This window comes from Sodiomyces alkalinus (assembly GCF_003711515.1).
Source record: "Sodiomyces alkalinus F11 unplaced genomic scaffold SODALscaffold_4, whole genome shotgun sequence".
In the NCBI taxonomy this organism is placed as follows: Eukaryota; Fungi; Ascomycota; class Sordariomycetes; order Glomerellales; family Plectosphaerellaceae; genus Sodiomyces; species Sodiomyces alkalinus.
Window position 1 is genome coordinate 93,367 of NW_021167082.1, and position 15,089 is coordinate 108,455.

Sequence of the window (15,089 nt, forward strand, 5' to 3'; positions counted from 1 at the left end):
ACGTAATAGGCCGGATTGCTAAGAGTATAATCCGGGTGGACGCTTGCAGAATCTGCACTATATAAAATACGGTGGCAGCGTTTCCCTGACGGTCTGAGACAGTTATAATAGTATATAATTGTCTTAATCAATCTTAACCTGTTTTATGACGATTTTAGCTATGCTTTATCTGATAATTAAGAGTCTTAATTACTAAGTGAAGATATACCTATTTTACCTACCCTTTTACCACTACTATCGATTTAAGAAGCTATCTAGCTACGCCGATATAGCGTGTTAATCTATAAAATAACTATTAAGATATCGTATCTTAGCCCTATTACGTATAAAACCTATAAGGATTAGGAGCTCTGGCGACGCCTATACGAATCGGTTACTACCTATAATAACATGTAGAGGTTTCTCTACCTAGTTAATCCGACTTAGTCCCCCGAAGAGCCTATAATGCCGAATTATGACTCTTTCCCCTCTACAACGCTTAGACGTACCCCTATATAATATCTTAACCTTACGGACGCTGGCTAGAAAGCGTACGACGTCGAAATCGCGCGCTAGAAGATCCTATAAACGTAATACGATAGCTACCTAAAGGGGATTAACGCTATACTAACCTAGCAGGTTAATACTATCGACTAAAGCCGTAGATAACTACTATAAGGAGGTATACCTTATAAGGTATACGAAGCCATTAAACACGATACGGATTAGTACCTGGCTACCCACTAAACTAATACCCATGAAAAGTATATCGAGTATACTTATTATCCTGCGAATAGCCTTAAAAAGCTTGGGGAGTAGTTAGATAAGTAGTAGCTACTACTATAAAGCTATAAAGATACCGGTTCAAAGCCCGCTATATATATATAGGTTATAGATTTCTTTAGAGGTATATGCCCCTATACCGGCCGCGATTAGACTAAGGCCGAGGGTCGCCTAGTAGATAACTAGGTAGTTATACCCGAAGACCTTTATACCCTCGGTCAGAAGTATATTAATACTAGACTTAAAGACTAAGGAAAACGCGGTAGCCACCGCGCTATAGTATTCCCTGCACTGTATACTGGAAGCGAAAAGGGTAAAGATACCTTAGAGGCCACGGATAAGCCCCGTAAGAAGGGCGGCCGTGGGAAGAAAGCTAAGAATCCTACTACCGCGGTATCTATAGCTATACCTTTAGCTGCTTTAGCTAACCGTTCCTCTTCTAAACGCCGCTAATCTACCCTATAGAGAGGTTAGATCTACCGCGTATACGCTATGCCTAGCCACGTATTAACGCCTGCTTCTATCTATTCCCGGATATGGTATATAACGATTAGACACCCTTCGAGAGCACTAAAATAACCGTCTAACGGATCCTTAAATACGACCCCGCGCTGCGCGCGGAAGTAGAAGAACTACGCGCCGCAAAGAAGATAAAGAAGGATATAAGCCGGGACTTAGTATAGCTTAAAGAGGCATGACTCGGCTATAGCAGCGTCCGTAGTGTCCGTAGCGGCGTCTCCCACGCCGCTAGCTTTATAGCAGGAACCGCTACTACTAGTTACCCTCTTCGAACCTCTACTATCCTCGATTCCAGCGCTACTATTTATATATTTAACGATTTTTCCCGTTTTTCTGATTTTATACCCGCCACGTAGGGGGACTATATAGTAGCCAGCAGTTTGTCTCTGCCTATTAAAGGTTACGGTAACGTGACCGTGAGGTTAAACGGACTAATAGGAGGCCTCGATTTTAGGCTATTAAACGTCGTATACTATAAGGATTTTACCTATAATTTAATCTTAAACTAACGCCTACGTCTTCGAGGATACTAGTAGAATTAGAAGCCACTAAATAACTATATTCGGCGTTCCGATAGATTTATACTATACTAGCTAAGTTACCGCTTTGATTAAACCGTTATTAAATACATACCCTCTAACTAATCTGCGGCTGCTTTTCTAGGCTTTTCTTCCACCTGAAAAGCTATCTATAAATCGACGATACGCTATCTAAGCATTATAAAGGGTATCTTATAGGATCTACGATTAGGGCACGCTGGCCCTAAACCGCTTAGGCATCTAGAAGAGCAGACGTAGGGGGTTAAAATAAAGGGACTAATAACTATCGACTATAAGGCCTACGAGCTTATAAAAATCAAACGGTATGTTAGTAGGCGCCCTTATACCGCTCCTGCTTACGTAGGGGAGCGGTAGGCGATTAATTTCACGGATTTTAAACGAACGTCCGATAGAGACTTAAGGTTTATATTTTTCACCGACCGTTATAGTGGTTTTACGACCACCTACGTTATAAAGAGTAAGCTGGCAGTGGATATCCTCGTAATAATTAAGGAATTCCTCGCCTGGGTAGACTGTTAATTAGGCTATAAGGTGCGCGTTTTCGAATCTAATAATAAACTAACTTAATCCCACGATATCACCTAATTCCTGCGTGATAAGGGTATCCTTTTAGAGGTATCTGCTACCGATACTTAAGTATAGAACGGGGGTGCCGAACACGCTACTACTATAGTTATTTCGAAGGGTCGTACGATAAATATCCATATAAAACTACCGCTGTTTATATAGCCTAAGGCTATTCCCACGGCAGTATACGTCTATAACCGGACGCTATAAAGGTAGTAAAAGAATTAGAAAACGCCCTATAAGGCCCTCTTTAAAAGAAAGCCGATTTTATCACATCTTTAAGCTTACGGCTATAAGGCGTACGCGATAATAAAGGATGCCTAGAAGGCTACTAATAAGCTATTAAATCGTATCGCTTCTCGCGCCTATATCGGCTACCTTATCGGCTACGATTCCACTAATATTTTCCGTATCTAGGTGCCTAGCCTACGCCGCTATAACCGCGTTATTCGAACGCGCGATATAGATTTTAACGAACGCGCCTTCTTTAACGGCGATATCGCCACCTTTAAGGATAACCTCCGTTAATTGACTAAGGAGTAATTAGAAGACCTAATTAGTTAGATCGAGTAGGAGAGGGCTAGAGATTCACGGCCGTTTACGGACGTATAAGTTAAGGACCCCCCCCTTTATAAAACTGCTTATTTTAAATTATTAGATCCGGGGATAAACGCCCCCGGATCCCCTTCCTCGACGGCTTTACCGTTAAGATTATAGTCCGTAATGCCCGGCTATAAGGGGATAAAGGAGGCTATCTCGAGTTAATTAGGATAAGATTTAGGTTATAAATAGTGTGATTTAGCCGGTATAGCGCCTGATTACCGTCTATATCCGCCCGATCTATTACTTCCTACTCTACTAATAAACCCGCCGTCGGTTATAGCGCTAATAGCAGTCGTTATATTAGGAAACCGTGATACCCCTACGGCTATAGGGTTCTAGGATAACAGAATATAGTGTTATAATACCCTTATAGCTACGGATATAGGGCTCCTATTAAATAAAGGAGCGTAACTAATTCGGTAAGGAGATAGCTAGAAAAGAGACTATTAGGTTATAGTATTTAACGCTAGCCGTCACGTACCTAATATATATATATATTAAATAGGACTCCGCTAACTAAATTACGGTTAAAAAGGTCTACGTCTATAGCGTTATAGCGACGCTTAATAATACCCCGCGAATCCACGGCCTTAGCGGTAACCACCGGAAGTATATCCCGGGAGGCTATCTTAGGAAATATAACCCCGGCGGTTATTTCGGCGGGTACTCCGGCGGTTACCCCGGCGGTCGTAAAGATCTACCGTAAAGACCTCCCTCCTCCTCCGAGGAACCCTTACGATATACCCTTATACCCTTACGGCCACTTATTCCGATAAGTATAAGAAGACTACCTACGGAGCCACGAGGAGATAGGGTCGTGGATATAGGTACCGGCGTCCGTAGCAGATAGATATCAGGTTCTTAATTTGATATAGGTAATAATATATAAGTTCGATAAGTATAGATTTCTATATAAATATAAGGTAAGGCTTATAGTACGAGGAGATTAGTAATATTAATCCTCGCTTAAGGAGACGTATATAGTAATACTAGCCGGATAGTTATTCCGCGCGTTAATAGCTATCGCTGCCCGATTTAACCTTACGCTATTATAATTTAATATTATAAACGCGTTTATACACACGCCCCTCCCCTATAATATCTTTATATATCCGCCGCTAGGCGTTTTAGCCCCTAGGAGTTATTTACACCTAAAAAAGGCGTTATATAGACTTAAGGAGTCTTTACTACTTTAGTAAAAGCACTTCTCGGCTATCCTTTTAGCGGACGGCTTTTAGATAGTACCGTAAGAACCGTGTTATGTTTTACGCCGCAGTTTAATCCTATTCTTCTACGTTAACGATATCGTTATTGCTTATAAGGAATAATATAAGGCGTAGATAGAGTAGGCCGTTAATAACCTATAACGCTACTATAACCTATAAGGGGGCGATCCTCTATAGTGGTTCCTTAATATTAAGGTTATTCGTGACCATGTCGCCTATAAAATCTGGCTATTATAACGCGATTATATTACTAAGTTAGAACGCCTATTAAAGCCGAATAGTAAGTATAGTAGTAACTATCGCCTAACGCACCTAATTAAGGTTATAGAGCTATTACCCTATTTAGGGACCTCGACTAACGTTAAAAGCTATTAACGGAAGATAGGATCTATACTATACGTAGTAGTAATATCGCGGCCTAATATCGCGTTTATAATATCCAGGCTATACCGGTTTAACGTTAATCCAGGGCCTGTTTACTATAAGGCCGCCGATTATCTAATCCTCTATATAATTAATAGCTAATCGTTTGCGTTAGAACTAAGGGGTGGTGATACTATCGAAATCTATACTAACGCCTTATTTACCGATAATACCCTCGATCGAAAGAGTAGTCAAGCGTATATAATACGCTTATTTAGTGGTATAATAGCGTAGCGCGCTAATAAGTAGGATACGGTCACGACGTTTATAACGGAAGCAGAGCTATTAGCGTTAGTATAGGGTATAAAAGAGGGTATCTTTATATAACGCCTATTATTTAGTATAGAAGTAGAATTTAATAATCCGGAATTAAGAATCTTATACGATAATAACTAAACGATTCGATTAGTTAATTAGGAGATTAGCACGTTAATAACGCGCCTCCGCTATATCGATATCCACGGCTACTAGTGTAACTGGATAAAGACGTAGTGGCACTAGATCGTTAAGATAAAGATCAGATAAAGAGGTTAGTCCAGCGAAACCACGATATATAACCAAAATATAACTAACACCACTATAACCTTTAGCGAAGAAGTAGATCGGTACTTATTATTCTGATTAGGGTAATGTAAGTTAAACTAGAAAGATACCTTAAACGTAGAATAAGTAATTATAAAAGAGGATAATGATTATGTCTTAATCCCTTAATAGGGATATCCCGAGCCTGTCCTTAATATATATATGGTAGCGGATCCAGCGGCCTTAAAAGGGGGTTATATGACCGTCTGCCGAACCACTCTAACGCTATATCTGCGCGGTTATAATACGGCCCTAGTTATCTCGATTACGCCCTTATCGCATAGATAACTCCTAAAAATAAGCAGATATAAGTACATAAACTAAGTAAAGAGCTATCGTATACCCGTATTTCTCTGATTACCCCGTCCTCCATATATACTAAGTTAGAGATCCTCTTAGTTCCTATTCCTCCGTATATACCGTTTCCTCGCTATCTTTATCGGTTATATCCTTAAGACGTCTCTTATCTAATCCTCTATATATGCCTTTACTTACGCTTTCGTAAAGTCCTTCCTCCGACTATATAGTCCGACTTATTAGCCTTTTGAGCCTCCTAATTAGCGGCGGCTTTATCTACCTCCTACTTAATAGTGGTATTATAACGATGCTAGCCTCCCTACTCTATTACTCGCGATAGCGGAAGATGCTTATTACTATTAGTAGCGGTATCCTGTAAAGCGGCTTTATAGGGGTTATTAAACGACTAAACCTAATCCTCCTAGCTATAGTTACTCGGTCTAAACGGTATATTCCTTATCTCGATTAGCCTGTAGAATAGTAGGCCACGGGATATTTCTAGACCGCGGTCCTAGTATACTCGGTCCTTCTCCTACTTACTTTATATATCGGTCCTTACAGTAAAATTAATAAGGTCCTCTCCCTCGTATACGTAGTAACTAATAGCTAAGCTAATCTTAACTAGGGCAGGCTACGGCTACTATATCTACTTCTTAGGCTTAGTCACCTTTTAATTAGGGGAACCCTTAAAGATATAAACCTTAGGGACTTTAGGCGAGACTATAGATATAGGCTTAATAGTCGAGGGAGTACCCTCGCTAACCTCCTTAGCCTTAGGGGTGGTGAGCTTAAGATTACCTAGTTCCGGGAATATATCCCTATTATCCTCGCTAAGTGCTAGTCCTTTAGTTACCCCTTAATTAGGAGAAGAGGACTTCGGCTTAGTAGGTAGGGGCGTCTTAGGAGCCTTCGGAGTCTTCGGACCCTTAGGCGGGTTAATAGGCTTTTACTTCTTATTAATAGGCGTGAAACCAGTTATTTTAGGCGGATTATAGGAGGGAGTAATAACGGGAGCGGGGGTAGGAGCGGGGTTAAGGGATAGGGTAGACTACTCGGAAGCTAATTTAAGCTTAGATTAATAGCCGAAGCCGAAGAGTTCGCCTACGTAACTTAACTAGCTATATCTAATATACCTAGTATAGCTGGTTATATTGTTAACGTAATAGCGGCTATCTTATAGCCGGTATAGCCGGGATAAGGCAGGGAATAAGTATCCCTCCTAAATAATGTAACGAATCTATTTACTAACGAATAGGCTATACGAATACTCGTCCTCCTATTAAGGGCCTAGAACGATATAAAACTTCCTAACTAGGCTATCTATAGCCTCCTTAGGGGCTTTAATATACCGTGGCTAACTTATAGCTACCCGGAAGCTCTTTAATAGACGCTTCTTAGCTCCTCTATTATACTATATACTATCGTATATGTATATAACCCACGTCTCCTAATCTAAGAGTAGGCTAACGAAGTGGTTACCTCTAATATAGTATATAAAGGGAATTAGCCGGGATATTACGATCCTAAAAAGATTTCTCTCGCTCACGTCTAGATAGTTAAACCTCTTCTTCTTAGCGTTATAGCCCCACGAGTTAATATTATTAATCTAGGCCTTAGGCCTAGTATCCCCGATCTATCTAGTGATTATTACCCTGATTAGGTCTTTTATAGTAGACTTTTCTAACCACTTACCCTTAAAGAGGTTATTATACACCCTTTATATAGCTAGTAAGGCTATATAGGCGGCCACGATACTATCTCCACGAATCTTTACTAAGGGGGTTAACGGGGTTATATTATCTATAACTTCTCCGCCTATATACTCTCCCTCTATAGATCCTAGGAGCTATTAAATTACTTACTAGTCCTCTATACTACCTGCCGTAAACCTAAAGAAGAGGGGGTCGTTATCGGATACGTCGAATAGGCGGTAAGGAAGACTTATCGAGGGGAAAGCCTATCTACTCTTCTTAAGGACGTATTTAGTACGACCTCTAGTATAAGAATTAATAACGGCGCGTGCCTTAGGGTGAATATAGCGCTTAAGTAAGTTCCCTACGGGGGTAGTGGCCTAGTAGTTAGTTATAGCGAGGGCGGCGTGCGCGGCGGGAGAGGGAGAGAAAAAAAGAGGGGGGAGGGGGAGAAAGGAATAAAGGCCGGTAAAAGCGTAAACTATAGCTGGTTACCCTAATTAGACTTTAGGGACGTCGAAAAACAGTTAAAAAGAAATAGGAAAAGCTATTATTATAAAATAGCGGTTAGTGGTTACGGGTGATATCTAAGAGTAAAGGGCTAGTCGAAAACTAAAGAGTGGAAGAGAGAGGAAAAGAGACCCTTAAAGCTTAAGGTCGAGGGATATTTATCCTCCTCTAATAAGCTCGAAAGTGCCTTCTTCTATAATAGTCTTTGCTTTAAGGGTTCCTTTATAGTAGGCATTACTATTTAGCTACTGCCTATCAAGGAGTCTTTTGCTTAGTTAAAGAAGGCGTGTCTTAGTTATAGCGATAGTGACTCCTTTAACTCGGCGGGAAGGTTCCCGATTAGGAAAAAGACGTTAAAACCTGGGCTCTAATTAGTCGAAAAGATTAGACGAAATAGCTCCTGCGTTATTCGGTTATAGGCGTAGCCGTGACTTAGGGATAAGGGATCTAAAAGGGGAAATAGTGAATTACTCCTCCCTTAAGCCGTAGCAGTAAAGGCCTCTTTATAACTGCTTTAACTAAATAGCCGCCTTTGTGATTTATAGTAATAACGAGGCTTATAGCCTCCCTTAATCGCTTGATCCCTCGAGTATAAAAGGCGAGCTTTCTACCGGTATCCCTCCTTTTCTTCTTCTTTTCCTACCGTAATATTAAGGCAAATACGAACCTAACCGCTATTTACACTTATAATATCTAATAATAGTAATAATAGTAATTAAACGGCTGATTAGTATACTCGACGAGACCGAGTCTTACGAAAGGAAGAAGGCCGTTACTTATTAATAGTCTATTAAGCTAACGCCGTGGTTCTGGCCCGCGGCTTATTTGCCCCTTAGGGCCTATAAGGAATACTCTTTCGGAGTAACCCCCGTGGATATAGTGGTAAGTTTTTATCGAGTCTATATATAGATTGCCCTAATTAGGCTAAGTAAAGACTAATAAACCCTAGAGGTAAACTCTTATCTCGGCTAGTATAAGGTGGGTAGTAAGGGTGGCGTATTATACGTTAAGCTAAACTTCCTGTAGTTATTAATCCCCGGAGAAAGTAAGGCGGTAGTCGCCCGGCGGGTTTAGGATACTCTTCTTAACCTTAGAGACGTCGAGGTTAGTTTATTTATAAAGATAAAGGCTAGTAACGGCTCTCCTCTCTTCCGTCGTTAAGTCTTCGTGGTAAAGGATATAGCTAGTCCTTAGAGAGAGTATCTTATAAAAATCGTTTCGCGGCCCTATACTACTAGGGCTCTTTTAATCTAAGTATACGGCACTATTAATAAGGTTCCTTACTAGTGCTACGAGGAGCGTTAGATAGCTATAACTAATCGGGTTAATAATAAGATTCTATACTCCTTTTTCGAGTATGTGTCGATTTAGGGGAGCAAGGAGTTCCCGGACTACGCTAACTATTAATTTTACGAGTCCGCTTATACGTATCGTGACGACGCCCTCCGAGGGCAGTTCTAATAGGGTGATTAGGAAGTCTCCTGGCCGGATAATAAGTATCCGGGCGTTAGTCACCCCGATCCTTCTTCTAAGTAGAATATAGTGCTGTCTTAATCGATTTATAACGATAGTCACCGACCTTTATAGTCCTCTCGGCGTAGTGTTTATATTATTAGTATAAAGGCTATTTATTAATAGGTGGCTTACTAGTAACGTAATACTTTAGGAGGTTAAGATCTCCTAGCGCGAGATAGTATTCCGGCTATAGTTCTAGCTCTAATATACCGGTATTGGACTAAACTGGATAGCCACTACTAGAGGGTTAAGGATAGCGCTTAGTATTAAAAAGGGGAGACCGTTAAGTATTATCTAATCTCTCTTCCCGTAGGGGCTTATATCTGGCGTAAGGAGATTAAAGTGTATATTCCCGAGTATAAGAACTACGAAGAAGGACCGGTTTAGGAGTAAAGAAGGGGGGGAAATAGGTATCTTTCGCGGTAATTAGGGGAATAGGAGTATAGTTATAGTTAAATAGGGCAGCTAAGGCCGAGAAATAGGAAGGGATCGGGTAGTAGGTAGTAAATTATAATAATATAAGCTTCTAAGTCTAAGTCTTTAGCGTAGTTAGGGGTGAGAAAGAGCCGCTGCGTGGGAAAGTAGGGTAGGGTAGTAAGATTAGGGGAAAATAGGTATAAAAGAAGGTTTTCTCGTGGCTTATCTTCTTCTTTTCCTCTTCTTTATAATAAACCGTTTTTTACTCTAATAGGGGTAGACTCTACGGGCCTATCTACCGATAAAGCCCTTATAAGAAGAATAAGATTTATAGGTAATAGCCGGTAGTCGCTTAATCAGGCTAATAAAACTAGGGAATCCCCGGGTTTTCCGGTTTTTATTATTATTACCGCTATCGTCGTCGTGATATTACGTTTTTCTTTATTAGGGGTTTTTCTGGCGGAGCTCTTAACGCCGTTGACTTAGTGTCTTGAACTTACTCTTCTAGTAATAGATATAGTATTAGTCTTTTCTTTCTGGACGAGGAACTTACATATAGTAGACTTAAGGGTAGTATATATAGGTGTGGTTAGGGAAATAGGGGTATACTATTAGTTATAGAGAGAGCGATTAGTAATAGAGATTAGGAAAAGGGGCTTTAAGTCGTGGGAAGGGGTGGCTCTTATACTTCTGAAATCGGCCTTTAAGATTAACGTAATAACTTAATAAGTTACTAGTATTAGGGTTAGTAAAGGAGGGATTTACGGTTTACGGCTTATAGCCTTTAATGGTATTTCTCTCGATTATATTATACCCTTAGTAACCGTCCTATACTAGTTATTCCCGACTATAACTCCCTTCCGCAGAATAGGCAGCTTATATTAAACTAAGTGTAATTTAGCTTAGGTCCGATAAATTATACGGTAATCAGGGGAATTGGAGTAAAGAATTTAAGATTATAATAAAAGAAACCTATACTTATTATAGAAAAGAGAGTATATAGTGGTATATGTCTATAACGTTTACGTAGTTAGGCTTACTTATAAATATAATAAATAATAAATATAGGGAAAAGTCTTCTAATCGGGGAAATAAGTCTAGACGGGTTTATAGTACTTCTGATTAGGGTAATAAAGGTAAAAGTTTAAAAAAAAAAAACGGACTAAGGTGGTAGTTAGAAGGATTATTTATAGGTTTACGCCCTTTATGCTAGCGTATATCGCGACTCTGGAAGGATAAAAGACTTAGCTCTATTTACCCTCGGCCCTAAGACTACACGCTAGCCTCCTAACGAGTATAGGCTTTAAAGATACAGGAAATTAGGGAAAATAATAATAAGGAATAAAATACAGCTCGTTAGTATAATCCTTATACTTACTCGGGTTAAAATCTAGGCACTATAGAATCTACACCTCGACGGTACTAAACTCCCTTACCTTTTTTAACTCTTCTTCTAGCTTCTTATAATACTCCCCTAATAACTCTCTTAGTCTCTCGGAGCGGCGTAAAATATCGTGAATAGTGTAATTAGGGGAACTAATATTATCCTTAGCCCTAATATCTTCCTTAGGGTCCTCGCTAAGTAAAAGGGGTGCTTCGGTGACTTCTTCGGTAATAGGCGCTCCTTAGACAGGGTACGTGATCTTAAGCTCTTCGCTATAGTCCCGTTTAAGTATAGTCTAGTCCTTAGGCTCCCAGTGCCTATTATCGTTTTTAAATAAACTTCTTTAGGTGGTTAGCGGTAAAAGTAATCCCTTTTAGTTCTTCCCTAGTAAGAGTCTTAAGAATAAAGAACTTATTATCGTGATTAGCCTTTCGGATACGATATAGGCCGTTCTAGTAGTAGTCGAGCTTAGCCTTACGGCTTATATCGATAGCTTTTTTAGTATCGTGAACTAGTATAAGATCCTTAACTTATAGCCTTTATTTACGTAGTACCCGGGCACGGCTAGCGTTAATATAGGCTATCCGTCGCCCTTATTATTTAGTAATTATAGTAATAGCAGCTTATCAGTTAGTATTAAGCTAGGCAAAAGCCCTTAACCAAAGTATTATCTTATCCTTAGGGGTTTTAACGCGGCTCTAGTCTAGTACTCTCTAGGTTAGGCAGGTCGTCTTAATCGGGGTAATAGCCTTATAGCCGTATAGAAGGAAAAAAGGGGTACGGCTAGTAGAAGCTTTTACCGTTATATGGTTAGCGAAAAGGATTATTAGGAGGATCTCGTGAAGGGCTCTAGGGTAAAGCTTTGACTAAATAGATAGAGCGTGGGTAATAGCCTCATACCTAACCTCGTTAAGGCTATTAGCGCGGGGGTAGTAGGCCGAGGCGAGCTTCCGAGTAGTTCTATAGTGACGGTTTAGCTCGATTATATAACCCTTATTCTCTAGACCTCTATCTATAAGGAGGATTATATAAAGCCTATACCTATAGATTATATCTTCCTATAGAAATAAGGCTATAGCCTTAGACGTATTCTTTTTTAGTAGTCGGGCCTTAACCTAACCTATAAATATATAGCGGGCCTCTATAAGATACTATCCTTAGAGATATTAAATATTTAGGCAGACCTTGGTAAAAGGGAGGGCGGCCTTAGGCAGGCTTATTACGATTAGGGGGTCCTCTTAGGAATAGCTACGGCGGGCCTAGTATTTAGAATAGGACTCGATAAACCTCTAAACGCTCTTATAGATACTATCCTAGAAGTAGTTAGCGGCGAGGCGATAGTAAGTGCCCTGTCTTCCTCGGTATCCGGATTCGTCGTAGGCTCTCCTAATTAGGTTAACCTAGGTGTCGTTATGGTTAATCCAGCGTTTAGGGGTCGAATCGGCTTTAGTTACTCGGGTCTATAGTAATCCGTCCTTAAGGAATACACGGGTGGCTTTATCTTTAACTCTACGGGCTTCTTTAGGATCTATTCCCTTAAGCACGCGAAAGGTTATTAAGAAGGTGGCTACTTATCAGGAAAACTAACTCTAGGTAAGGTCCTTATCGAGGATATCGTTAGCTAAGGTAGGGTCGTCGAACTGCTTCTTAGCTTCTGTAAAGATGATTCTATCGTCCACGAAGTCGTTTAGGTCTCCTTCGGTATCGTTATTAGCCTAATTAAAGGGTATTCCGGGTATCCGTAAGAGTTTATCGGCTATAGTATTCTTAAATCCTTTAATATACTTAACGTCGAAGTCGAAGAGCCGGATCTAGGCAAGCTATCGGGTGATTAGGGTATTAGGGAGGTTAGTAGTAGATCCTTTTAACTAGGATAAGAGGGCTTAGGTATCGGTTTCGAGGATAAAGTAAACCCTATAGAGGTAGTTACATAGGCGCTAAAGGGTCTTTAGGACTCCCCTTAGCACTAGCTTACTAGCGTTATAGACCCTCTCCGTAGAAGACTAACGTCCGCTTTTATACTATACCACGGCTCTCTTATTCTTAACGTACTACCCGAGGATTCCACCCTATCTATTTATACTAGTATCGACGATAACGTAGATAACTCCTACGCCTTCGCCGTACTAGATAATAATCAGGATAGGGGTAGTAGTAAGGGCTTTCTTAAGGGCGTTTATAGCGTGTTATTAAGGCTCCTCCTACTTAAAGGCAGTGTTCTTCCGTAGCAAGTCGGTTAGGGGTCTAGCGATAATAGCGGACTTATAAATCCAGATATAGTAAAAGGTGGCGAGACCGAGGAATAAATAAATATTAAAAACTATACTATACCTCTCCTACTCTCGGACCTTCGCTATCTTAGCCTACTTAGGATAATAACTATTAATACTATAGATATAGCCCACGATAGTGGCTACTTTCTAATACTACTAGCTTTTAATACCTACGATAGTGCCTTTAGCTAATTCCACGTTAAGAAGCACTTTATCGATATTAGCGATATACTCGGCTATAAAACGGCGAATTCCTAGTCCAATTAGGGTATCCTAGTAGGTAGTTATTAGTTCTTTTACTATAATATCGTTAATAAAGGGTCTATAGCACTAGGAAATAAGGTCGTAAAGGATACGAGTTATAATGCATATAAACTAGGCTACTAAATTAGTGGCCCCCTAAGGAAGGGTATATATCCTAAAGAGTCTAATAATAGTCGTAAAGGTAGTTAGATCTCGAGACTCCTCGTTAAGGGTAACCTGATTATAGCCGGAAAAGAGGTCTAAGAGGGATATAAGCTTATATATAGCGAAATCCTCGGAGAACTCGTCGGCCCTAGGCGGTATAAAGGTATCTTAAAGGGTTACTACGTTAATCTTAGTAGCCGAGTTAATAAGCCGTATATTACCGTCCTTCTTCTTAACTAGGAACTAGGGATTATAATAGGCTACGTGGCTCTCCTCGGTTATACCTTTCTTAAGGCGGTTCTTTATTATCTGCACGACTATAGTCTCTAAAGCCTTAGGGATAGGGATCCCCTTCGCCTGCCACGCTTTATAAGGAACTGCTCGAATCTTCTATAAAGGGGCTACCCGTTCGTTAAGGCGGCCGTACTTAGTCTAATCCTACGTAATAGCTGCCTCTCGGTTTAGGAGGACCTTTATTAGGAGCTCCTTTTCCTTAGAGGTTAAGTGGTCGATAGTCTTCAGGATAGCGTTAAGTCTTTCGGGTATAAGACGCGAACGGGGTATAAGTTTAGAAAACTTCGGTATAATTAGGCTAATAAACCGTTTATTTTCTAGCTCCTAGTCTTCCTCTTTAATTTCTATAAGGATATTCTTCTTCTAGTAAGGGTCTTTATCAGGGATACTTCTATCGGACGGGACGTTATTAAAAGGGTAAACCTTAAGAGCCTTAGGTTTCTATATAGTAAAGACGCCTTCGGGATTAGGGGGATAATACGCTTCTTTAATAAGATCCTAGGACTTCCTCTTCTTTAGCTGCTATAGCCTCTTCGTCGTAACTACGGCTACACTAATAATACTATCCTCCTCTTTCTTTGGAGCCTTAAGCGCTTTTATCTAGGAATTATCCTACGTTATCAGGTTCTTCTAAAAATATAAGACTAAGAGGCTATTAGGGTGATTAGGCTAATAGTAGTATAGAAAGGTCGAAAAAGATAAGTAGTTAGTATAAATTAATTATTATTATATAATCGTAGTTATTATATAGGGAGCCTCCGCGATACACCTCTTATATCCTCGGCCCTAATTTCGTGGTATCGCCCTTAAGGCTATATAAATTCTATTCGTTAGGGGCTTTACCTCCTCCGTAAATAGGAAGGCTACTAAAGTAGTAGCGTCCTTTTTATCTAAATAAAAGAAAATATTATTATCGCTCTTTTTCTTCTTCTCCTTCTCCTTTTCTTTCCTCGCCTTCTCCTTCTCTTTCGTCCTTTAATCGGGCGAACCGCTAGTCCTATCGTTACTTGATATTAAGGCAGCGGCCCCGGACTAACTATAAGGGACGCTATTCTCCC